The sequence below is a fragment of the Nicotiana attenuata genome, chromosome 7, assembly GCF_001879085.1.
Source record: "Nicotiana attenuata strain UT chromosome 7, NIATTr2, whole genome shotgun sequence".
In the NCBI taxonomy this organism is placed as follows: domain Eukaryota; kingdom Viridiplantae; phylum Streptophyta; class Magnoliopsida; order Solanales; family Solanaceae; genus Nicotiana; species Nicotiana attenuata.
The window spans coordinates 1072770-1075208 of NC_031995.1; positions in this window are offsets into that span (position 1 = coordinate 1072770).

A 2439-nucleotide genomic window follows, 5' to 3' on the forward strand; every position below is an offset into this window, starting at 1 on the left:
GCGATGCTCGAACGTGCTGCTGCTGAGGATGCTCCCCGAAGAAAAGGCTAGGCCCTAGGCTTTAATCATGTGTGTTCACCTTTTCTCTTATTTGTTTCTGTGTAAGAACCCCTCGTGGGCTTTGTAACTGTGTCTATTAATGGAAAAGATGTTTCTTCAATTTGTTTCTGTTGTATTTTATATTTCCCCTTACCTATGCTGAGTACTTGACTCCGTCGATCGGTACAAATATCGAGCCCGAGGGCGAGTGTTTCTTTTGACTCTGATTGCTTAATGCGGCTCCCCGCAGAACCCTTCGCCGTTCCTCGGATCGAGCCCGGATCGGACTGATGAATTCGGGTTGCCGGGACCCTGACTCTGAGTTGCATGAGAGTAGGGCTTCGAATAATTAGATTGAGGCTTAGCCTTCGGACCCGGCGGTAATCTCCGAAGGGGAATTTTGCTCGGAGGTCCGAGAATAGAGACTGCCTTTTGGCTTTCGAGACCAGTCCCCCAGTGGGGGTTTGCTCAAATCCGGGCCACTTGGAAACTTGTTTTGAACTTAGTGTACATAGATTTAAGGCGTTGTAGATAGATCCCGGACGAGGGTCTACCCGAATTTAGACGGCACCCTGAGACCAAGCCCATATGGGTGGAGTTTTAAATGCTTATTTCCTTGGAGCCTAACTCCCTTTTGACGGAATTCCTCGAGGTTGGGTACCACCTCGAGACTTGCAATGATGTCATTGGCTTCCTGGAGCCTAACCTTTTACTAATGGAGGTCCTTGAGGTCGGGTACCACCTCGGGACTTGCGATGATGTCGTTGGCTTCTTAGAGCCTAACTTCTTTTTGATGGAGGTCTTCGAAGTCGGGTACCACCTCCGAACTTGCGATGATGCCATTGGCTTCTTAGATCCTAAATTCTTTTTGATGGAGGTCCTCGAGGTCGGGTACCACCTCGGGAATTGTTTGGTACGGGGGTCTCCGACCCCAAAATGTCACACGACGCTTGTCAAATGGGCGATACGGCTGTAAAGTGACCGAGGCGACCCCGTCGTCACATCTTTCCAAAGTGATTTCAGCCAACATTTTAATAGGCCTCTGAGGCAGGCAGATCGTTGTCGCTTTTTCCATATATAGGGCTGCTTCCACCCTTTTGAAGATTCTACCATTCTGAGAAGTTATCCTTTTTTAGGCTTTTCATTATTTGAGTATTGACGCTCTTGCCTAAATTCTCGCTCCAGTTCTCCGATTTCGCTGTAGTCATGACCGCTACATCAGGTCCTTTTGGCAGAGGGAGGGAGAGTTCCGCCTCCGGTTCTCGACTTGCCGGCCCGGAGCATTTTGCTTTGAGACGGAACTTTTTTGTTAGAAAAGTGTCGTAATGCTCGGGATCAAAGGGAGCATACCTTGAAGTTTACTTCTTCGATAACAGAGGGACACCTTGAATCGGCGAGGAAGACTGTGGATGGGGGAAAAGGTAGTATTGCAGGTACCTTCCCCGGATGAGAGCATTACGGACCGTACCGACGGATGAGAGCATTACAGACCTTCCCCGGTGGATGCTTACGTATCCTTTCACGCTGGGCCCCCTTGATAGGGTCCTGCTTGATTTCTGTCGAAAGTATCAGGTTACCTTGGCGCAGATTCACCCATCATTTTGGCGGATAGTGTTGATGATGAGGTTCTTTGTGGAGAAGGCAGGGCTTGAATTCACGCTCAGTCATCTCATCAGGCTATACCGACCTTTTCACCATCGAGGTCTGCTAACCTTATGATGCCGGTTGGCCACGCCTTTCGTTGTTGATGATGAAGAAGACAGAGATCGGGAGTGGATGAGTCGATTTGTCCGAGTACGGACTGTTGATATCATCCCCGTGGAGTTTATGCCATTCCCTGAGGAATGGGATTATACACGTAAGTGGTATGATCATGCCTTCATAGCTTTTTAATTACGGTGAATGAGTGTTCTGTAAATGTGCTTTCTTTTCCTTTTCTGCAGCAATTTTGTGGACGCCACGTGAGGTCCCTGATCTGCCGGATTGGGTTTGAAAGTTGGCTACTCACTCGACTAGCGATGAGCGTAAGTGGCAAGCCTTGTCTAGGGGCCGATGGGAGGCAAAACATCATGGTATGTGTTGTGCGATTCGCTCCCTTCCCTTTTCTCAGTTGGAAAAGCTCTCTCTCTTTCTGCGTACTAACCCTGTTATTGCAGGCATCGAGGAGCCTTCTGAGGTGAGGCCGTGCCCCTTTGGAGAGGGAGAAGGGTTTCTAGCTTCTAGGCCAAAGAATGACAACAATAAGCAGGAGGTACCTTTGCAGGGCGATGGTGCTCAAAGCAGGGTAAACCTGGACCCGAGGCCCGGAGTGGAGGTATCGATTGAGCCTGCCATGCCCGTGATTTCTGGTTTTGGGAAGGCAGATTCTCCTCCGCTGTCATCCTTTTTTTTTGTCGGAGG